Source organism: Arvicanthis niloticus, chromosome 15, assembly GCF_011762505.2.
Source record: "Arvicanthis niloticus isolate mArvNil1 chromosome 15, mArvNil1.pat.X, whole genome shotgun sequence".
Classification (NCBI taxonomy): Eukaryota; Metazoa; Chordata; class Mammalia; order Rodentia; family Muridae; genus Arvicanthis; species Arvicanthis niloticus.
In genome coordinates, this window is record NC_047672.1 from 29,546,678 (window position 1) to 29,571,951 (window position 25,274).

General features: G+C 36.8%; 1 protein-coding gene across 2 annotated transcripts in view; it reads right to left on the reverse strand.

Annotated features, from left to right (window-relative positions):
• Exoc4 (exocyst complex component 4) overlaps positions 1 to 25,274 on the reverse strand; it is a 711,678-nt gene that overhangs the window by 302,673 nt on the left and 383,731 nt on the right. The gene's annotated exons all lie outside the window — the stretch shown is intronic.

Genomic DNA, 25,274 nt, shown 5'->3' on the forward strand with positions numbered 1-25,274 from the left:
ATTTCCAGCAACGCCTACCAGAAAGGTAATGATGCTCTACATCTAATTTCTCAGCCCTTTTTGTGTCTGCTGGCATTATAAGTGGATCATTAAGAGTCTTACATAGAGTGGCACTGTTGTTTGCTACCGATGAGAAATTTCTTTTCTTTCAGTGTAGCACGATGACAATATGGAATTGAAAATTGAGGGACACTGAAGGAAAGCAAGCAAAACAAAACACCCCAAAACAAACAACAACAAAAACCCAAGAGCTCAACTTTCTAGGACATTCATTTAGTCACTAAATTCAAATATTAGATATCCCAGAATAGAACACAACAACACCAACACACACACACACACACACACACACACACACCCCTACTACTACTACTACTACCACCCAGACCACAAGCAAAGCCGTAACACAGTGTCAGAATAAAAATCAGATACAGCCATCTTTCAATACATACATAAACAAGAGTTAAGTGAGATACAGCAAGTAGAAACCTCAAGCTAGTAGTTCCATGCTGAATTTAGAAATAATAACACAAGAGGGTGTCTATAAGCTAGGACATGTATGGCAGAAACCTCCCTGTCTATGATCTTGAGAAAAAAATTTAGGTCATAAGACAAGCGGCTGTGGAACAACTGCCAGCAGCCCCACTTAGGTGCAATATGGAGAATGTGGAAGAAGGATGGGTTTGAAGTGCAAATGCTGGCAGGAGGCTTGAATTTCATGGTAAATGTTTATATTTTGTTATGGTCAGTGAGGAGACTTAGAAGGTTTTAAAGGACAGTGAAAAGATTGGAGCTGTGCCTGAAAACCAATACTCCAACACTGTGTAGGATCCAGTAAGGACCAGCTAGGAACTCATTACAATTGTTCAAACACACCCAGAAGAAGATGAATGATTGTGGAAACAGGAAAGGAATAGCAAGTTAAGAAGTAATTTCTAACATAGGACGTACAGGACGGAGGTAATAACTGGTAGTGAGAAAAAGAAAGATAAAGTTGAAGATAAGTATGATGGATATAGTATAGACCACTGGAAAAGCAGAAGCTAGCAGGGAAAGTTGTGGCAAAATAACACTCTTCTTGACACGGCGGCAGTCAGTGGCACAGGAAGGAAGAGTGAGCACAGCGCAGTTTGCAATGGTTACAGTGACTGTGGGACAGGAATCGGATTGATAGAATTTAAACAAGAAAATATGATCACCAGTTTAGATTATTAAATGTGATGATTGTTATTTGGGCAGATAGTAACTCAGGAAGAGGAAAAGAAGGAGCACAAGCAGAGACCAGAGAAAACAGGCATTGAGAAAGGGAAAGAGGAAACTGCAAATGGTTTCCACTGTGAGCACTTATGAGGGGAAGGAGCAGGTCTCCACATTTCCTAAGAACCTGGCAAAAGGGAATGAACAGCTAGGGCACGGAGGTTCCGCCCAAGCTGCACATCATAATTCTCTGGACGAGGTGAAAATGACCATCACATGCTTATTGCTGACCGATTAAATCAGAAACTATCACAACAGTTCTCAAGAATCAGTAGATTTTATAGCAACTTCCAGTCAAACACAACCAGGGCTAAAATTTGCACAGAAATGTTCCAAGACACAGTCGAGTCAGTGGGTAATAGAATGACGTGAAGGAGCCCAGTCAACTTTTCAGATAAACTTGGTATAGAAAAGAAGGCAGTGTCTTAGCAGATTGTAGGTGAAGGGAAAGTCTCTTTAGGATATGTAGAGAATGAGCAAGCTGATAGGTAGAAAAGATATAGAAAATAAATATATGCTAATACAGAAGGTTGGGTTGAACAAAGGAAAACCATAGAGCAGGGTGCTGAAAGTTTGGGGAGAACATAAAGTCAAAAGCACAAATGGGAGCTTTGCTTCACACAGATGATGATTTAATCCTTAGAAAACATAAAAGAAGGGAAAAGGGACAGAACCCCAAGTATATAGCAGCAAGATCTTCCCCTCAAATAGTGGATAATAAAATGGTAGAAACAACACAAAGCACCTGATGGACCTGGGGACAAATAGGGTAATGTTACCTTCCTCTGTTGGGATAAAAAGAGTATTACATAGACAGATGGCAAAGCAGGCTCAGTAACCTAGATCCCACAGACTAGACTGTAGAACACAGCAGGATGGCTCATACAATAAGGACTGTGAATATAGCACTGTGGAGAACCCTTATCTAATAATGGCAGGACTCTATGGTCAAACCGGCAGAGTGGGAAATGAGTGTAGTGTCTAAGGGCCCAGACTCCTTCACTGCTATATGTTTTGTGGTTCAACATGTAAGCGCTTAGCTTCCCTCTCCAGCCACCATGCCTGCTGCTTGCTCCCAGGTACTCCCTGCCATTATGGACTCTAACCCCCTACATAGGTAAGCCAAAAAATAACACCAAGCCAAACAAACAAATACAATCCGGCCACCCAAGCTCTTATCTAACTTAAACAGGTTAATAAGCCTAATGTAACTAAGCATATGTTTTTCATGAGAAAAGATCAGAAGGACAGCACATGGAAAAAAGTTGAGTAAGCTTATAAGTCATCCAGTGGAGGTTTATAAAAAAAAAAAAAAATGGCTTAAAGTCAGATGCCAACTGTTTAACTGAAAATGAAATGGACTGATCAAAGCAAAGTTTTATAGCATCCACACTGACTGAAGAACACTAAAATTTGATTAAAAGATTGAGGTAGGAATGGTTCTGAAATAGTTATCCAACACCAAACTAGAACTTTTAAGAAATACTGACAATGAAGTATGAATCATGGCTTGTTAATTCTCTAAAATTTCAAAGACTTGCATGAAACCATTACAGGAAAATGAGAATGTCAAGGAATCCCTGGGTTTTTCAAGACATACCAAAATGAAGAGAAACTGGGAAAAACCCTCTGAAAGTAATTTTCCAATAAATAGTCTAACAGAAATAATCAGAGATCATCTACAATTTCAACCTCATACACATATTGAAAAAAAAGTGAAGAATTATCATGAGATAAGTGAACTTCAATGATTCCATTTATATTCTGCCAGATCCTGTTTAAATAAAATGGAAAACCAATTTATGAGCCATCACCATCTCCTGCTTAATGTAATAATGACTGCATGGGCTTAAAAGGCTTAATTTTAAAGTCTTTTTAGTACTTGGGATGTTCTCATCAATAGGTTGAATTTTTGAGTGTCACCAATTTTCATCTTAGGCTGTTAACGGAAGCTGTCCTGGTGATACAATAAGGCTCTCCTGTGGACAACAAACAACTTACCTGTCCAAGTTTGATCTGCTGAAGGCACTATTGTCTATTGCTTGGTAAATGGTTTGTATAAAAATCTATATATTGAGTTGTGCAGAAATGAAATAAAGTCTGAGCAGTGACAGAATGTCAATTATGGAGTTGGTAAAACAGCCCTGTTAAAAGTTGTTACCTTGATCACATTTTTTATTCTAGGCATTATGTTGAAATATCATAACAAGGAATGTCATTAAGCGGGAAACACTCGGATAGCTGACATAAATAATATATCTATTAATGTCTGTAAAACTCGTTTTTATCTACAGAACACATTGTTATATTTAAGAACATAATTCCCGAGTTTCCTAAAACATTTATTGAGGTAAAAAGCAAAGCAAAACAAAACAAACTTTTGATACACTCATTCTAAAGCCAACACAACAAAGGTTTATAGAAACTTAACTATGTAACTAGGAGGAAAAGTGCTTCAGCAAGGTATCAAACCAAAGGCTTCTGCTAGATTCTATGCCAACTATCTGAACCAGGAAGCTTTAAGTATGACGAGACTCATTGCCATTGTCTTTATCTTTTTATTCTTGTTCTCTGTTATGTTGGAAGTTTTACAGCTGGAGAAGTCAGTGTGATAGTTTTTCATCATATCCAGTAGTGTACAGGGAATGTGAAATTAATGATGATAAAAGAATCCAAGAGGACTGGACATCTTTCAATCTGTGTCTTCCATAAAAGACACAGAAGCTTTCAACTGATAAGTGGAGAATTACTATTTAGTGGGTAAAGTGTTTTGAAGTCCTAGGTTTGCTTGATGGTGATGGTACCTAATGATGTGACTCTACTTCCTATCATTGAATTGTAAGCACAGTTAGATGGTTAAAATGCTAAGTTTGGTATTGTTCAATTTTATCATCATAATAAAATCATAAATGTTTTAAACACTAACAGCCTCTGATTAACACTGTACAACATTAACTTTGAACAACATTGTTATACGAATGATAAATTACTATAGAAAGGTATTTAATGAACTTGAGGAACTATGTTAAATGTGCTGCTTTTCTATTTAAATATGACTCATACTTAATCTGAAAACCCTAAATCTTTTTTCCCATTTGAACAACTAGATCCAGTTCATAAGGAGTATAAAGCTTTTTAAATGATTATATGAGGTCAAATCAAGTTTAGTAGATGGCAGTAGAATATCTGATTATCTGCCATAACATTTCATAAAATGAGTAAAGCTCTTCATGCTGGTGTCTGTGAGCTAATCCACACAAAACTGAAGAGGAGCTGACTCAATAAAACATCTATTTCTAAGGAGCTCAGTATTCAACAGTGGCATTTGTAGCTACTACTTCCAAAACACATCACGCATCATGCGTCTTTGAGAACAGGGCTTGTATTTTTCTCTGCTATACAATAAAACTTGAGCAAATAGCAGAAGAAAGGAGAAAAAAGACAAATGTCTTTTCAAACATATCCAACCAATAATCAAAGAAAAAATTTGGGATGTGCTCAATCAGAAGTAGCTTGCAGTTTACCAAGTTGACTCTGATTATATCAAAACATTATCTTTTTTATGCCCATGCTCAGTGAATACACTGATTCATCACTAATATCATGCTACCAGTCTATCTTCAATTTGAAAGGAATAGCAGCAAGACATGTCACTAAGAGATAATTACAGACACTTCATCCCAATACTCCTTGAGGATCCTCCAAGATGCTTCTATGACTTTCCAGAAAAGCCCTGTTCAAGTAGCAAATATAATTTCAGTTTACCCAATGAGATCCTGATGCTGTCACTATCCATTGTTAGACCTTTGACCTATGTTACTATAGAAGAAGCAGAGGCTCTTAGAGGCTGCCAGAGCTAGAGGTTGTCTTTGTTTGCCTGTTTGTTGCTCCTGTCGCTTGTTTGTTTTTTTTAAAGAAACCTTGATTGTAATTGTTAGAACTGTGAATATTAGAATAAAAGAAGATTAGGCCCATACTATTGTTTGCTCCAAAGCCTATAGCTTTTATTCCCTTCACCTCCATCATGAAGAAAGCAATCCCATCAGCCAGGTCTTCCCTCTATATAGTGCAACTTTTCATTTGTAAAGGTCAATTACTTTATATATTGATTTAGGAGGCTTCTGAATTAAGATTTAATTAATCTTCTTCCTTTGACCAAGACACTTATAAATTTAGACCTACTAAAAGGCTTTCTTAGTGTACTATGGTGAGCCAGGAAGCTATCCCTACACATGGGAACATTTTAGAAAAAAATGCACAACACTGACTATGACTGCTATTTTTTTTAATACTGGCATCTAACACATGAGTATGGAGATTATAAAAAGTCTCATTAAAACAGATTTCCAAGAAAAATCTGTATTTAACTAGAAAACCAAACCAAACAAACAAAAAACTTCAGAAGGTCTCATTATCTTCCCCAGGACTGTAAGAAGGTATCTGATTCCCTGACACCCTCCAGCCACAGGTGACAGAACATGAGACAAGGCCCACTGACTATAGTGACAAATATGAGTTTCCCTTTAATCATTAAATAATACACTAGCATGGCTACTGTCTTCTCAGAATTAACAATGTTTAATAAAATGGTATAATTTTATATATACTCAATGGACAGTAACCAAGTGGTCACTCATCACCCATCACCCATTCTCACATTTCTTCTTATAGACTTCCTCAAGTTTTCAGTTCATTATGTTTTTTTATTCTTTTTAAAATATCTGTTCATTTTTGTTTTCTTAGAACTAATGCTAAGGAGAACAGGTGAAAATAGAAGAATCATCAATACCGAAGATTCTCTGAGAACCAAAAAGACTTACAATATAGAGCCATTCTCTTGTGCTTCGCGTGCTGGTTGGGTGGCAGTGGTTTAGATTACCTCCATACGCACTGGAGCTGGAGGGGTAGGGTAAGAGAGACCCACAGGAGACAAACCATTGTGCAATGAATGAATGTTCCAGTGGCAGTTGTGTTGAAAGATGCACAAGGGGAGAGTTTTGTGTAGTTACAGGTCTACATGTTAGGCTGGGTCAAATGAAGACAAAGTAAGACTAGGGAATAGCTGTGTAACAATGACTAGAAGATGTCAGTGGACAGAATACAATACCCATATGCAAAAAGAGTTCTCTTCTGCTCACTGATAAAGAAATGGGGTAAGCACCCCAAAGTTAGTTTATTGAACAGAACAACTGTACATCATGTCACTGGAGGACATAATATAAATTACAAATAGTGAGAAAGCAATAAATAAGGGAAGTTTGTAGTAAATATCAAGATAAAATAACAAGAAATACAGCAATTTCCCAAGTGAAGCCCAGAAAATCTAGTCTAAATCTAACAAAGAAAAGTATTCTTTGACTGATTCAGTATATTTTAAAGAGACTCTGAGCCAGTCTATAACCCATAGCTCTATCTACTGTTCTGAAATAAAAGGCTGTCTTCAGTAAACACCATGTGACAACATCAATGGAAAGACTCAATAAAAACCTTCCCAGTACATATTGTCACAGAAATTCTCCTCAAGGCAACTTCCCAGCAGTTACTTTCAGGAAAGAACAACTGGGCTTCTTTCTGCCTGAGGCTCACAATGCCATTAACAGAAATTTAGCGCCCCATGTAACTTTCACAAGCTTCACAAAGCCATTAACAGGAGACTCAGCACCCCATGTAACCATCCCACCTGATGCACTGCTATAAAATTTTCACATGACGTTTTAAAGTCTAATGAAAAGTTATAAATATTGACTTTGGCTACAGTACTTTCTCACTCTATGATTCTCTGTTGATCCAAAATAATATAGCACTTGGGGACAAAGGAAGAATCAGAAGATACCACGCTGTTACCAAGTGGCAATGACTTAAAGGGACTTCAGCAGGAAACACTGAGTGCAAAAGAATAAATCCAACTGTAGTTAAGGCATAAGACTGAGTACTTAAGTGTTTCACTGTAAATAATTTAGAAAAAAGTGCATGCGAAGTTCAGTAAGTAGTATTACTATACAAATAAAAACATGGAGAAAAGCAATACTCTTTGAGTCTTCCTTGTACATATTTGGTTGTTAAACTGTTCATACTAAAAATTTTTTTAACCTGATCTACAATATTCACAAGAAATGAATAAATTTATTACAATTTTTTATTGAATTTTCACAAAACCTTGGTCATCTTTCATTGAAAGTAAAGAAATAAGGCCTTCAGAAATTTTAGTTACTTAGCAAAATCACAAGCAACCAACAGCATATGGAAGAACAGGGATTTCAAAACAAGTTTGTTTTATACCACCATCAATGCTCACAATCGCTATTCTACTAACGTTATGCACATGCGCTTAGAGGTCTAAAATAACACATGTGCATTAAATCAGCAACTGAGATAAAATGCAAAATGCCACTCGTGGCAGTGGAGCTACACTAAAAGTTGCAAGTGTGGTTTAAAAGAAACTTTCAGAAAGAGGACAATGTGCCAAAAAGACAAGACATTTGAATAGGCCCAAAATAGAAGACCAAAATTTCAATAGGGGTGGAAAGAGAAAAGACATTTTACATAGAGTATTTGACACATAAAAAGATAGAGATAACTAGTAATCGTTATGAATGGAGAAATGCAGTTGTAGGGCTGTTGGACCCCTATATGTGCTGTAGTTGGCTATAGCCATATTAAAATATACATGCCTGGTCAAGGAGATGGGTACAAGAGGGAGGCATTACCTATTCCTATAAAGCTGAAGTTTTATGTATTACAACTTAACAGAAGTTGGAAAAGACCAGTGTATACTCAGTGACACAGCTACCAAATACATGAGGTCGAATACTCACCATATCCCACATGGCGTCTGCTAAGTACCAATGAATTCCTTTCATTTGGCTCCAGGAACAGCACTTTCTGCTGTTGTTCACCCTTCCCTAAGTCTTCTCCCCTCCTTACCCTTATTTCACACTGCCATAGACCAGTACTGAGAATGCTTCTTTCCAAAGAGTCACTCCAGGAAACCTTATTATCATTCACAAATACTATTATATTTGCTAACTATCAAATATGTACTATAGCCCAGATGTTTCTTTTCAATCTCAAACTTCTTTTAGCTGTCCAAGTGATGTCTTAAACACAAACAAGGCCAAATTAAGTTCTATTATTTCTCCAAAATCTGCTATTGAGTCTTTTCTCTCTTTGTAAATGGTAACTCCACTTTAACAAATGTATAGGCCACAGACTTCAAGTTATGTGAGCCCGCCTTTTCTTTTATACTACTTGCAATCTGTCAATAAATTCTGTCAACTCAACTTGCAAGGATAGCCTATTCATCACCATCTCAACTAGACCAGGAGTCTGCAAACTACAACCTACACACCCATACATAATGTTCTATTGAAAAGCAACCACCCTAGCTCATTTACATATTGTCAGCGTGCACATGAGTAGCTTTAGCGGAGGCTACATGACAGAAAAAAAAGTCTAAAATAATTTAATCTAACCCTTTGCAAAATAGTGTTCTCCCTGCCTTAGTGGAAATGACTACAAAAATTATCATTTATTCCTGCTATGTCTCTGTCTCCTTACATATGTTCTTCACAAAGCAGCCACTGAAAATTTAAAACTATTGCCCAATATTCCTCAAAGATGTTATTTAAATTGCATTGAGTTAAAGTCTCTAGTCCTTTAGGTTCATTAATTACATTTCCCATGCCCCATAATGGTGTCCTGGGCATTTTGATTTTACTGGGCATTTTGATTTTAGAATATTTCTGTCATTGCAGGAAATCCTGTCATCCAGCAATGCTTTAAACCTGGTAGGTCATATCCCTGTACTTCTCTAAACCCTCTAAAGGTTTCTATTTTTATTCAATGTCACATTCTTAGTCATGGCCTACTACAGTCCATTCTCCATGTCCACCTCCAACTACCACTCAGCCCCCACCTCCCTTCTTTCCCTTCACTTACCTGTCTGTTTTCCCTAGCTCCTCACAGGTTCTCAAAATGCCAGCGTGTGGTTGCCTAGGGCACCCTGCACTTGTTACCTCTTCCTAGAATATCTGTCAGTAGTACCTTCTTCAACCTCCTTTTATTCCCTTTGAATTTTGTTTATTTCCACCTCCAGAGACCCTTTTGTTTGTTCATTGGTGCACTTCATCTATATCAATGAGTCTTTTTATAAATATCTGTATTTTGTACTGTATTAGCAAAATGACAGATAATGGTATTGTTAGTATATGTATTTCTCCATAGAGTATAAGTTGTGAAAATACAGAAGTTTTGTGTGTGTGGTTCAATGGTAAACTCCCAAGCCCAGGGCACTATTATGTACTCCCAGAGATACTTAATGAATGTTTGCCAACTGAGAAAATAAATGAATTGATGGATACAAAAATTCCACAAAGAAATCTGCAGAAGTATAAGATATAAGTTTTCCCTTGAAATGTGTCTCCCTGACCCATAGGCCATTCATGGGTTGAAAGTTTTACCATTTCCTTCCAGCAAAGCTTGGATTGGCAGAAATCTCTTTTCGGCTAACTTTGGAGTTGGGAAGGAAACTATTCCACATCATCTCTACCTTGAGCTAGCTGATAAGAAAGGGTGTGAGTATTTTGAAATACCTGTGTTAGAAAATGAGAGCTGACTTAGCAACTTAGTACCTAAACCTGATGGCAAAGGGGGAAACTCAGAACTCAATCCACTAGCCTAGGTGCAGTTACTAATCTATCATTGTTGACTCATATAACTTACATGTCTATCAATCTTATCTAAGATTCCTTCTCTATACAGAACTCAGGGTTTCACTCAGTTTGAAGAAAGTCACCACAGGGGAAAAACTATTTAGAAAATGAAAGTGATAGTCTCTGTGGAGTATGAGGGTATAGTTGTACTTTCTGATCTCTTCTGGAGGAGGAGATACAAGAACTGCTGTTTGGAATGACGTTGCTTAGCTTCTCTAACCTATTCTAACTAAGGATGAAAAAAGCAAAAACATCCAAAGAAGGGTAAGTGCAATGGTTCAAGCGCTTGCAGGAACCAACCCAGTGCCATTTGCTGCAGAACACACTTCAGTGTGACTCCTAGGAGCTCTTCCTTCTTTCTACCATCCATAAAACATAATTTTGCCAAGAACCTCAAAACAGCTACTTAGGGAGCAACACCATAGAACATATTCATTCATCTCACAGTTTTCATCTAGCAGTCTGTGAATATGACTTCAAAAGCAGTTTATAATTTATGATTAGTAATATAAACAGAAATGACATTTAACTTAAACAATACTCCTAAATAAAGAAATTATAATTTTTCTGAAGCATATGGATAAAAGCAAATCTGTAAGATGCCTACTGACTGAGAGAAGACTAGGAACACTTGAAATAAGAAATGTAAACCATTTTTGACTTGCATAAACCTTCCTTTTCTGTCCCTGGTACTATCTTTAACCACACAACAACAGCCCAGTCTGAAGAGCTATGTATGTACTAAGGACATAACTCAAAAGGCCTACTCACTGAAAACTGCATCTCTTTAGGGGAGTTTGGACTGATGGTGCTATGCACAACTTTGCATTTTGAATGATGGTAAAAGTTTACCTTGACTTTCAGAGGACAATTAAATATCTGAGTAAAAGTTAATGGTGATCTTTAAAATGCCTAGAATCCAAGCTGAAGTATTGAACAGGTATCTCCTCTGCTTGCTGTATCAGTTGCATGACACCAAAGACCTGTGGGTTCAATGGTTTCCAAACTAATTATAGAGAAGCAGTGTGGCCATCACCAGAGGCTGGTTGTATCCTGTTCCTTTCCTGCAGGAAGGATCTCTTGCTTAGCCTCCAGTTTGCAGAATCTTCACATTTTTACCCAAGGGAGAAACTTAACTGCTTCTTCCCTTTTAAAAAGTCTCCAGGATCTCTTCAGAAGTCTAGATAAATGTAAAAGTCACAAGAATAGACCCTTGGGTGAAGCGACTGAATGCACCTGGGAAACTGGTTTACTCTACTTTTATGTCTCAAACTCTCACTATCAGTGGATTTCTAATATTTCATTATAATAAAAGAAAGATTTGATATATTCTAGCCTCAAATTCGATAGGTCTTATCAGGAAAACAATGAATACATTCTGCCTCTTCAGTTTTAACCTCCTCTTCTATGTCCTATAACTTACATGCATTTGCAAATTGGATCCCATGTAGAAATTCCTGTCTTAATTCAAAGTCACAGTGTTAAAATTCAATTGACTTGGGGAACGTGAGAGTTTTATCCTATCTGTAAGCAAATACGAAAAGTGAGCATGCCACAGATTCACAGATGCTGGCAGAATTAAAACAGCTGACAAAGGAACAAAAGGAGAGACTCTTGGTATGAAACTAGGATTTCATCTCCTTTGGCAGTAGTCCTGGCCAACATTACTGTTCCTGTGAGATTCCCACCAAGGTGTGGGATGAGAGCCTGCTTGTGCACATGCTAGCTTGTACTTGAAAAGCAGAGACAGATTTACCCCCACCCCCTTTTAAATCACAGATCATAGATTTCAAAACTAAAATGGCTCAATCTCTGCGGTATAAGGAAAATAAAAATAAATTTTTTTGTAGGTAAAAATGTGATTTTTTTTTTAAAAAAAGAATTCTCCTTGTGAAAATAGTCCTCAATAGAAACAAACTAATGAGTCAAGAAGAAAACCATGTGAAATGTGGAGACTTTTCTCTAAACTCCCAACCCCACAGATCTACCCTGCAGTTACCCCTTACTACAAGGTCATAGAAAGTCCTAATGCCTGTGATTGACTGAGAAAGTTCACACTGTATCTATGTTTTAAATTTTAAAAAATCTTACAGTTTGATCACATGTGATCAAATCTGTCTTCTGGCATGCTAAGTAACACTATTAGGAAGAGAAATGTGACCCCTTTGATTCCTCAACTTCTTTTTTCTGGCATCTCAATTTGCCTATGCATTAAAAGAGGTTCTCTATCATATTAATGGTTCCAATTATCAGTTTTGATTCTTAGTTCTTCCCCTATGGATTCCATGCAAGCTCAAAATAGATACTACTCCAAAAGCACGGCTGATGAAGCTTCAGGGTATTTTTCTTCATAATAAGCTCCTATGAGTACAGAAAAGAGTCTATTGCAAGGGGATACTACTGCTGTTTTTCTTAGTCTTAATGAAAAAAATGGAAATGAAGCTCTATACTTTCCCATCTACACTGAGTAGCCATTAGTTTAGTGATAGAGAATTTTCAGTTCTCTTTTCCCCTTAATAGGGCACAGATAGTAAACACAAGAGCAGCTCCCCAGAAGCAAAACTTCTTATAGAACCAAGCTTCCACCTTAGTACTATGTCACTAGCTATACAACTTTAAGAAGTTCTATTTTAAACGGAAAAGTAATTCTTAAATGATCAGATGACAAATGGGCCCCAAGTGGCAATACATTACTTTAGTGGTGGAATGCTAAGACTGTGAGAAAATCCCATCTACAATGTATTATCCCTTTGTCAGACGTTTATTTTCTATAGCAACAAGTAGTCTGGTATACTATTTACTAGCAATGAGAACTGGTATACTATTTACTAGCAATGAGAATATTATTATTTGCATAACCCAACAATGAACTGTGATATGTATCATCAACAACGTAAGTGAAATATCATCCTGATTCTAACAGTTCTTTTACTCAGGCATCTTTTACTTACCAAGAATAAGTAGGAGAGTAATAGAAAATATACATTCCTGTTAATACTGATGAGATACGATTATAAAACCCAGTGTTAAACTTTATTATAGGTGTAGATTCACTCAAGGCTCTTAAGGAAAAAGAATTCTAGGACTGAGTGAGAGACTAGAGATTTTAAAAAAGACAAATAAAACATCACAAGAGGTACTCAGTCCATGGTAGTGATGGTGAGAGACACAGTAAACAATTAGTCACAATATTAGAGGCTGAAAATCTACTAATTCCCAGCTCCTTTGCATGCTGTCAATTCATCCATCTACCCACCCATTCATCCACACACCCACCATCATCCGGTGATCCAGCCCGCTATCTACACTTCTACTCATCAATCATCCATCCAACTATCATCCATCCATCATTCACCTATCCAACCATTTAATAGGGAGAAATCAACTTCTAGGAAATGCCATGCTTAGTAGGGTTGGAGAACGAATGCTAAATGAAAGATTTCCAATATGTAAGGAGCTATGGCACCCAACATTTAAAACAACCAGTACAGATTGAAAGGGGATATGCTGTTCTAATTCAACTAAATCAGAAACCACCAACATTTACTTCAGAGAAATCTTGCTGTACATGTTATTTGTTCTTGCAATGTGTCATATAAAAATAATTTATATTGATATCTTTGTTCTGAGAATGCTAAGTCTCAAACCATGACTACCATGAAGGAGAAGAGCTGATGAACACACTCTGGTAAATACTGCAATGGGCCTATAAATGAAGAGCTAAAGGCTAATTGACATCCAAGGCCAGAACTTAAATCTACAGCTTCCAAGAAGATAAACCACTTTTAGGCTAAAAGGTCTTGGTTTTAGTTTCTTTAGCTTTAAATCTATTTGGATCACTCACCAACACATGATTCTTAAAATGTCCAATACATATCATAGTTTGACATGAAAATCTTCAGAACTTTAAGTGGAGTGGAGGGTGAATCCATAGTGCTCGAGTAAGGGTAATACAATCATAGGTTAAACCCAATTCTCCCCAGAATGCACCTTGCTATGATCACCTAGTCTACTCAAAAACATGAACATACATGTGCCCACACAAGTATTCTCACAGTTGGCTTTCTGTTTCAGCTAATATTCACTAAAACTTAATAATGTGCTAAATACCTACATAACCGTCAGTCATTACAGTCCTACAGAGGACAAATCAGGATTACTTCAATTTCAAATTTCAGAGAAGTTAAGGGCCTAAGGTGACATAACTAGTGATGATAAAGCCAGTACCTGAAATGAGATACATAGCTCGGGGTTCCAAACTTTTAGTCAAGCTAGCATAAGAAAGATTATCTGGTAGTGACCCTAGAGCTCACTCAGTGTTTTCTAGACATATTGGCTTGGCCAAGAGAGCAACTTTCTGCCCCAGAAGTGATGAATTCTTCAAAAAATTCTTTCTCACTGCCTGAATGTGTCTAGATACTTGGCAGCTGACATTCTCAGATACTTTATCTAGGCAGCTGGTTCACAGAGACAGTAATTCCTTCTCATTCCTGCCCCATGACTAATTAGAACAGCAAAGAAATTTGTATCTACAAGATGGGTTTAGGGAGTCCACGCTGAGTACACCTCTATGTGTGTTGACATGAGAATTAGGGAAACAATGATTTCCTTTCCTTGTCAACTTAGATTTACGTTTCCCCCCTCACTGGTATAACCTATTTTTTAATTCCTCCTGGATAAGATGGAACAATTGGTTTATTGCTAATATGTGGTGAGTGGAGACACTGACGACTACCAGTGAATGCAGTCACTATTCCTACCTATATTCCAGGGCCACTTGGCATGAGTCTTACTTCCTCACATAAATTTTACTAAAGTTCCATTCTCTCTTCTAAGAAGCTCCTGCTTTTCTTTAGTGAATTGATTCCTGGTCTAACAATAAAGTAAATCACTAACATATATTCTATTCTTTTGATAATGTATTGTCTTTTCAGACATATATTCCAATTTCATTGAAATTGTACTTTCCTCTAGGGAAATTATATAACCACACAGTAACCATATACAAAACAGACACTTGATATCTCCCATACCCCTGTGTCTGTGTGTTTACTTATTAGAAATTTATAAACAATATACCAAGAACTTTCTTGGGTACAAAATTCACAAAATACATCTTTGCCACAAGATGCTCCCAAACTCTCAAAAGGAGGAATATACAACATATTCTAATAAGATTATACAGATACACAGTGACATGAATAAAAATAATAGGAGCTCTCACAAGTAAGTGAGACACACCTCAGACACATGTATATACACTCAGAGACAGACAGAGGAAGACACAGATAGAGATAAAAACACAGGTGGGTAGGGAGAGGAACAAGAAAAGGTGGGGGGAAGAGGAGAGAAAAGAGAAAGAGACAGAGACAGACAAGAGGGACAGAAAATGAATCAATATCTAACATGGCCTTGATAAAATAGACTAAAAATAGGCCCTCTCTAAAACCAAGTGAAGAAAATCCCACATGCCTTCAGGTATTAATTTGTAGGAGCTAATCCCGGTCACTAGTAAACCTACAAACTTCACCAAGATCCAAAGATTTCCTACTACTTATCAACCTTGAAATACCCAGAAATTTTCCTGACTTCATTCTTGGTATCTCTTTGGAATCCACCTAAATACATATGAAGCATGAGTGCCATTTTAAAACGTTCTAATAATTCATCTTTGTCTGGATTCTTTCTATTTCATATTGCTTGTTTTTCTGGTGTTATGTGCCAACTCTAAACTCATGGGAAAGATCAAAGAGAATGAAGTAGTTTTTAGCTTGAAAATGAAACCAGTAAGAAAGTTCATGTTTCAAATAACATAGCACTTGTATGAACTATGGTCAACTGAAGAAACACCCTTTTGGAATTTTATTTTATTTTATTTTTTAAGACTACTAATAACAAGTGAGACTTACAAGCACGAATCTTTAGAGGAAAGAAAGCTCTTCCATTTTGGGTATTTTCAATTACATGTGTCCTTTCAAAAGACCATATCAGTACTAAAATCATTTTAAGTCTTTCAGTCTAATAGATGATGCCAAATATAAAAAGCATGTACTCTGTGAGCATGAGGGACTTTTCTAGATTAGTCGAAATGAGTGGCCTTTGCTTTTTTTTTTTTTTTTTTTTTTTTTTTTTTTTAAATCTGTATATGTAAACAAGTTGCCTTTGCCCAAGATACTCTCCCATGAACTCTAACAAGCTCTTGCATTTGGCTTTCAGATTGTTCCTGTTACAATATTGAAAGCTCCATGAATACGAATTTCATGTCAACTTTCCCACTACCTTGTATAGTGGAATGATATTCTATGAATATACTATTAATGTATCCATGTATCTGTTGATAGATCTAATAGATATTAGATCTATCTAATTAGAATATATTAGAATATATTTAGAATATATTAGAATATATATTCTAATATATTAGAATATATATTCTAATATATTAGAATATATTAGAATATAATTAGAATGATATTCTATTCTATTATATGAATATACTATTAATGTATCCATGTATCTGTTGATAGATCTTTGAGCTAATTTTAGTTGCCATAGATACTGCTATTAGAAATCTGTGTGCAGATATACTTTTTTGGACCTCTCATTCTGATTCTTTTTGGTAAATATACCTATGTATACTGTAGAACTTACCATACATTTTTTGACTGAACCATCACATCATTGAATATATCCTCTAGAATAATAGTCAACATGTAGCAGGCTACACCAAATGACTTGAGGATAGCACTGTAAGAAATAGCCAATGAGAACTGAAAATATTCACTAAACTTCATGCATACACCAGGTCTGTCTATGTAGTCCAGGTGGGCTCCAGCCTGCAGTATTTCCTCCAGTCTCCTTAGTGCTGAGATTACTAACTTTAATCTTTTTCAGAAACAGGTAAAAAAAAAAAAAATTCTTGTTTGTGGCAAAATGTCTTAGACACACTCCTGAGGCAAAGCTAATTGCTTTGATGACTCAGCACTACCTATAAATGATTTCCCCATTGGAACAAGAATAATAAATCTACCCAACAGAAACTTTCTGATAAAGAAATATGCTTGCTGAAGTCAGAATGCAAGTAAGCAGGAGAAGTCAACTTTGTGGTCTCATGCTGGGAAAAAGACTGCCAAGAGTTCAATGATAAATTCTATGTCAGTCTGGGCTACACAACACTGTCTTTAAAAAAAAACCAAACCAAACCAAACCAAACCAAACCTTAACAATCAAGCAAACACATGAAAACTAACAGAATACTGTGGAGACAGAAGTTGAGGACAGACATGGGTCAAGAGATAGACCAAGACGACAGGATGAGAGAGTGGCTGGACGAGATGCAAGAAAGTAGGGTAAACAAGAGTGATTGCAGTGAGTGGCAACTTCAACAAGATGAGAACAGAAATTAGCCAATAGGTCAATCTCAGGAAACCTGGAGTCAAAAGTAGAGACGAGCTGGAATCAGCCAGTACACCAGAAATGCTGGTATCATCCTAGCAGAAAGTGGTATAAAAAGGTAGTGTTTAAAAGAACACAAAGGCCCTAAGCCAATGATCAAACAAAGTGTCTGATTATAATATAGTGCAGTTGGTGAGAGAGCAATGGATTGGTATGGAGAAACTAAATTCTGGGATTTGGGGGTAAAGCTCAGTTAATAGAATGCTTGGCTATTGTGCAGAAAGTTCTGGGTTTGATCTCTAGCACTGCATAAAGCCAAGTGTGGTAGTCCACTCCTATAATCCCGGCATTTTCCTAAGTGGAAGCAAGAGAAACAGGAGATTAATGTCATCTTTGGCTACATAGTAAGTTCAAAACCATCCTGGGCTATATGAAATCCTAGCTACAAACAAATGAACAAATAACAAAAAGGAATGGATAAATGCTTACGTTTTCTAAGTAGATACTCAAGAATATATGGAATAAGCACAACCAGGGAAGTTCAAACATTAAGATAGTGGTTCTCAACCTGTAGGTCATAACCACACTGTCATATCTCCAAAAATATTTGATTATAATTTATAACAGTAGCAAGATTGTAGTTAGGAAGTATAGCAGCAAAAATAATTTTATAGTTAGAGTCATGGGCAATATATTAGAGTGTCATAACATTAGGAAGTTTGAGAACCAGCACATAAAGGGAAATATGTACTTTTAAGAAAAATGAAAATGTGCATTCTATGTAGTAGAATAAAAACAAGCCCTCCTATGTTTTCAGGTTTCATCTTTCTATTTATTTCTAGCATAGTTCTTATTGAGGTGCTTGATACTTTTGTGTTGCCTACTTATGTTGGCTTGTTTGGGGATTTTAATGTTTTATTTGTTTTGAATCTTTCTCCGTTACTAGAAACTAAATTCAATGAAGGGTATATTATACTCACCTCACCACAGATATGTTCTCAAAGATTAACACAATGTCTCTAGCACGAAAACCTCTCATTAAGTAAATACTTCAGGATGATGATATATTAAGTAAATACTTCAGTAATGATGATAAGGGCCCAAGGGAGTGGGCAGGATAATATCTCCAATTGTAATCCCACTGGGAAGGCCCCATCTGTTGTTAGGCAGGAACAGGGCCCTTACTTTCTCTGCCATTTATTAGTCTTTCAGTCAGTCAACTCTGTAGACCAAGAGATCAGAGAGTATTCTGCACTCTCAAGCATAGCCCCTGAATGGTAGCACCACAAAAGAGAGCAGCATGATGAACCACTACCTAGGAGTGCTTGTCTTTACTAATGGCATTTTGGTTTACCTTTCCCTGGTTAGCACTTCTCACCTATGTTTTTAGAAACATGATTTATTAAGGTAAAGTTTACATAGAGAATTACCCACATAAAAATGCAAGTTCAAAGGCATTTAGTACATTCCCATGATGTGCTGATTACCTGCCATTCCAAAACATTTCTTCACTCCAAAGAAAAACTCTAATCCAATAGGCAATTATTCTCACTTCTCCCCTTTTCATATCCTGTAGTGAATGACAACAAAAATCTGTACTCTAATTCGGTTCATTCTGTATTAAAATTATTTAATATAAATTGCATTGTATAATATATTAACTACTGAGTCGGGACTCTCAAACTTAGTCAAGAATAATGTTTTGGAAGTTTTTAAATATATATGAGCAGTACATTCTCTTTCACAGTGGGATAATATTCCTTTATATGGATGTACCATTAATTTATCCATATCTGTTGCTGGGTCTTTGACTACTTTTAGTTACTATAGATATTGCTATTAGAAACCTGTGTGGAGATGGACTTGTTTGAATACCCCATTCTGATTCTTTTTGACAAATATACATAGGAATAGAAATGTTAAACTCATATGCCAAGTCTAGGCTTAAATTTTCACCACCAAATCATTCTGCATTTACATCAGATGATTTCAAAGTCTGCCATTTTCCAATCTTGGTCTTTGTCATTCCAGTGGATGCAATGGACACCTCAATGAGGTTCTTTAATATGTTTTAAGGATTTAATTTTTAATGAGTCTCTTTTTTGCCAGGTACTTTGTAATATTCTTGCAATTGATCATATCTGCTTTCCATTATATACCTCAGATTTAGGTTCAGTAAAGAGACTTTTGGAAAACCTAAATATTGAGCAGAGAATAACACAGTCCAAGAGCATACAGTAGCAAACAGGGATGAGGGTTAAGATGTGAGATCTATGGCTAGTTACAGAAGCATAGGCAGTAGTTAGAAAAAAATGAAAACAATAAGAGGCTCCCCTATGGAAATGACCCCTCTCTCCAGCTAGGAGATCTCCCAAATGTCTGCTGCTATGAAAAGACTAAATGCTCAGGTATGGCCAATTTTTTTTTTTTAACTTTCTCCCATTCTTTCCTAGATCAGCTCACTGCAGAACACCCAAGTAAGCATAGTTTTACAAGTATGTGAGGCTATTATGGCACTAACTATAGGTAGGTATACCCTGGCTGACAAAGTCTCAGTTCCTGCAAACATAGGGGGTCTTATCAGTAGCGGGCTGAGTCTATTTTCCCTATAAATATCCCTGAATTGCTTAATACCATGTACTTTTATGACACACTCAAAAGTGATCGCGTGTGTATCTTATCAGTGGGTTTCAGTTTGTGCATCCTTGTATAAAAATCCATGAAACTCTCTTTCTTTTGAGTTCCACTAAATCCATTTCTCTCATTTCAGTTTCAGCATTGCAGTCCAGCTCTACAGGTAGCAAATTGAAATGTTTAGTGGCCCATTGCAGACAGATTGAATCTGCAAAGAATACCGCAATAAGAAAGAAGAAAGGCATCAATATCATACAGCAAAGCTCTCACCAATGACAGCGCTGATGCAGGGTGAGTGATTGAGCATTTGTTAAACTTCTACCATTGTGAAAGTAACCTATTATTTTCCCAGTTGTATGCTGAAATGCCTCAATCACTGCCAGAACAAGTTGGTAAAAAATGATACAGTTCATTTTCTATTGCTCTTCTTCCATGCAGACGATGTGGCATATGGTCCCCTCAGGCCCTAAATTCAGTTCTAAGAGTTGTATGTTTAATTTATCCCTCCCCTGGTTCAGTTTGTAAAATGTCTGATAATACCTGCAGCTGGTACTGATTGCTTTTTCTTTTCCTCCTTTTTGTTTCACTAGCTGTTAAAGAAAGCCTCATAACATGACATGGTTTTCTGGTTCAGGATTACTCCATAAAAACGTGAAGACGGACATGGTGCCATGTAAAAGCAAAACAAAGAGAAAAGGAAACGAGCAGCAGGTGCCCTGAAAGAACTTCCTTGTCTATGACTGTACATGTAAACAGCTGGTGGCTCTTGCCAAGGGTATACCCTGTAGCATGCATATCTGCAATCCCTGCCCCAACTATTTTTTACATCAAACCTGTTACCATGGTGTGAATCCCCTTCTGCACCGTGAGCCACAAACACTGCCCTGACTCAAGGCTGTGAGTCAGAAGCAAGACACTGAGAAAAGCCTGCAAGATCAGATGCAGAGGCAGATGATGAGGAGATGACCCATCTCCAAAACCTGCCCCATCCAGCGATGGAAGCCAGACCACCAAAGACTTTCCCCAAATGTTCTGCTCTAATAGCCCAATTGTAATCATGGGTATATTATAAAATGCGTAAGTCCCCATATGCCTGATAAAAATTATACAACATACATATGTGTAATAGGAAGAATCTAAAAAATGCTCTCCTCTATCAGACAGCAGATGCTGGGAGGATAATGGTGATCCTTTATTATGGAGTGGTCACACCTGAGGAATGGCATACACAGTGGCAATACTAACAGTAATAACAGCAGTCTAGATAATGCGTGGAACACTAGCATCTCTCTCACCCATAAAAATCACAGCACAGCTTGGGTTGAGAGATACTTTCTTGATATGGTGACACATTCTATTCATACTCACACATTCTCTCTCAAACACAAAACATTCTATCTCTTACACACATTCCCATTCATATTCATATTCTCTCTCTCTCTCTCTCTCTCTCTCTCTCTCTCTCTCTCTCTCTCTCTCATTCACTCAAACACACACAAAATCCTATCAGTTGAATTCTCTTTCTATGTTTATTTTGTTGAGAAGTAAACTGAGATAATCAGAAGTAAGTTAGTTTACTAAGACTTCAGAGACAATAGGAAATTTGCCTACTGAGCTATAGGCTTTAAATATGGAAACTACATAACACTCAAAACAGAAATAGAAAATAGGTTATGTGTGATCTACCATAGAAAATTCAAAAATAATGCTAAACTCGCAAAAGGCAAAGATATCATATTATTAAGTCTTAATATGCCACCATCTGTAGACCATATTAAAACATAAACAATTTGGTAAGAAATATGGTAGTTAAAACCCTAAGTTGTTGGAGCAGAACCTGCTGTCAGACTACCACTGATTATCAGCTTATAGGATGGTTCATCGTAATTGATAAATAATGTGTACAATTGTCTTGATTCTGTCCTAATTCCCGTGTAAAATAATCTTTTATTCCTTCTGGATGTCATCTCCTATGTTCCATTTCTCCAGAAAATCTATCCATTTCTTCAGTACCTCTGCCAATGTCAGGCTCTGTAGACAGTGCCTGATTATAATCATCCATCTTTTGCTCCTCCATGGATGGTAAAATTAAAGAGGCAATTGCTTATTAGAGCCACCCAACAGAAGAGGCATCACACTTCCTGATGTTACTGAAGGAAGGAAGTTTTATGCTCAGAGAACACACTAAGTATATCAGATCTAATTCCTTTTGAAAGCATCACCAAGCCCAGTGCTACAAAATGAGTGCTCTAGAAAACAAAAACAAAAGCAAAAACAACCAAAGAAAACACAAAACAAACAGACAGGCAACCAAACCCCAAGCATTTTCCAACCACTTTGAACACTACCCTTGGTAAAGTATTTTATAAAGCAAAGCTAGTGGCCACAACAGGTGGCCACAGACCTGTGGGATCACATGGTAGACCATATGCACTATCTGCCTTTTGGTGCTTTGTAATTGGCTATGTAAACTTGAGCAACTTATCAAGACCCAGTGTGTTTCTGTTTGTTACTGTTTTTCCTGTTTGCTGTGATGCTATGAATGAACTTTGTGAATGCCACACGTGCACAGGGCCACTGCACTGAACTTCCACTCTAACTTTAATGTGACTTTCACATGGGGCATTCAAACACAGAACTCTCCACCTGCCAGCTGGAGGGTTTGATGTTTTAGAAATGCAACAAGGGCTTCTAAAGATAAAAGTCTCTAAGTCTTTATTTATTTTAGTTTATGAAGAGAGCCACTTATGCAAAACAATCTTTCCTCTTGGCCACATGTCCTTCCTTTTCACTGTCTTCTCTTATCCTAAGTGGTTATATACTTTGTCACTGTATAAAAATGTCAGGACACATATGTCTAATAAGAAGCATGACTTCAGAGTCTTCAGAACTGTTTTCAATTTGATGGCTCATTCATTAACACATTTAGGATTTAAAAGCAGTACTTTATAAATAATATAAAGCACAAAGCATCAAAAAACCGAGGTACAGGTATCATTCCTTATTTAAGATGTAGTCTATTATCATTATAAATGGGATTTCATATTGCAGGAAGTCAGATTCATCAGAAGCAAATATGGCATCATCAAATGTATTTCAGAAAGGGACCCCTTGCGCACTGCTAGTGTAGAGAGGACTTGTGGTGAATTCACAGCACCACAATTTTTTAAAAAAATTAATAAGTAAATTATATCCAAAAATCAATTTTGAAATAGAAATTATTTATTTCTCTGCTTCTATTTAACGTCTTTTGTACTTGTACCAGCAGCACATACACTAGAATTCAATCCACAAATCACAGAAGAAGTTAAGCCCCTTCACAAAGATAATAAAAAAAAAAATGGTCAGGGTTGCATACTTTCAAATGTCAGGCATGGCTCATTCACAGCGTGCTCACCCAGAATGCAAAGGGCCCTGGTTCTATCTTCATCCTGGGAAACTTAGTAAATAACAGCAGCAATTGACCCTAAAAGGCTCCTAGAAGGCATTACTTTAGAGCCAGTGAGATGGCTCTGTGGGTAAGGGTGCTTAAGGTCAACACTGATGACCAGAGTTTGATCCCCATAATCCACAGAGTAGAAGGGGAGAATCCTTTCCCACAATCTGTCCTCTGGCTTCTATCATGTTGTGCCATGGTACCTTCCCATGCCCCGTAATAAAGCAAGGAAAATAAAAGTTTACACCATTTTCTCAATGTATCACAACTATATATTAATACTTTTTTTAAGAGTAAAAAGCATCCATAAAAATGTTTCAGTGCTTCAATGTTCCTAGGAATTCACTATGTGCTCAATGAGTATCTTGGCTCCAAATTTACCATAAGCTGTACTTTTTGTTGTTGGTGGTGTTAACAGAAAACAGAAAGAAAAATATTTAATGGAAACATAAACATGTTATGAACTCTGATTTACTGGGCTAGAGACAGTGAAGCTTGACTATGAAAGCAGCTCAGAAATGTTAGTCTGAGTGTTTACTTCTCCCTCATCAATGCATCGCATGAAGCCTTGATCCCAAATGTTACAGGATTATCAGTGGGGCTTTGGGAGTCTTATAGGTCACCATAAAAGTGGCATTTCTATAGGAGACATCCAGGTAAGCACTTTCCTTTCATCTTTGTTGTCTCTTCTTCCTTCTTCTCTTCCTCCTCCTGCACCATGAACTAATAAGAAATACATGTGCAAGCCAGAAATTGGGTCCTCACCATTACTTGACAATGTTGGTACGAGGATCTGAGCCTTTGGGCCTCCAGTGATTTAAGAAATAGTTTCTTCAGGCACCCAGTCTGATGTAGTTTGCAATGGCAGTCTGAGTTACAAAGACATCGTCATAATCTTATGTCTCACTCATATTAATTGGGCAAATTAACCAATTGGGAATCGTTCCTCCAAAGAGCTTAAGTCACAGCAATCCACCTTAACCTATGCCTATTAGTGGGAGAAGCTTGTGGGGCTAAGGCAGGCTTCTAGCTTCAGCAGGCTCCTGTAACCTGCACAGGCAGGTCATTCTTCCTCAATCTAAGAAGAAATCAGTAAGTCCAGATTTTCTCTTGCCCTTCTACCTATTTTGAATTTCAAAACTATAGTCTCTGTTAACAAATTAAGAAGCTCTTTGGGTATATATCCTTGTGCTACTTACATGTGTATGCTAGCTATCTTGATTTTCAACTTTGTGTTTCAACTTTACTTTCTATAATAAAGAAACAATAATTAACGGAGTTGTCAAGCGGCCTATGTTTTAATCAATGTATTATTCTGACAATTCTTCTAACTGTTCCAATTTGACTAACAATTATCTACCTTGCCCTATCCAATAATAGTAGATATGCATATTATACGTGTGTATATTTCCTTAGCACTGTGCAATGTCACTGGCAAATCTAATTGATCAATCCCTATGAGGTGAAGGCAGGCATATGATGTAACTGCTTAACTACTTGATTGCACTTAAATAATTTATTCATATTGAAGCTAAGGAAATAAGACATATACTGTTTTCAGAAAGAGATAGACTTATGTATGTACACATACACAGTGGCCCTAAGAGTGATATTAATTTAAACTGTTGGAGGAAAAGTCTATGTACAAACTAGCAAAAGGCCAATTAAATCAGCTTAGATCTAATTCAGATCATCATGTCGCCAATGCTGAACTATGTAATCTATGGTTTTAACTCCATCTATTTGAAATTTCTAAAATCTAGAAATATAGTTTACATTAAATTAGTCACTAGGAAATGAAAATTTGCAATATAGACTCTAGGAATTTTTAACCATTTGGA